Source organism: Carassius auratus, chromosome 19, assembly GCF_003368295.1.
Source record: "Carassius auratus strain Wakin chromosome 19, ASM336829v1, whole genome shotgun sequence".
In the NCBI taxonomy this organism is placed as follows: Eukaryota; Metazoa; Chordata; class Actinopteri; order Cypriniformes; family Cyprinidae; genus Carassius; species Carassius auratus.
Window position 1 is genome coordinate 22,078,953 of NC_039261.1, and position 218 is coordinate 22,079,170.

The following is a 218-nucleotide window of genomic DNA, read 5'->3' on the forward strand; positions in this document are numbered from 1 at the left end:
ATAATTTTTGCCCAAACCACTCACTTACAGCTCGTCTCCTGATTCTCTCTCCTGCTGCAGACTTCGCAAAACCACGCCCGCCCGCCACACTTCCTAAAGTTGTTAATGTTCTAAGTGTGTTCCCCGAAGTGTCCCTTAGGAAGCTTCTTAACACGCTGCCTCTTACGTCCACGTTACAAGGGCGCTGTCCAAAATGAAGGTGTTGAATTAGTTGGCAT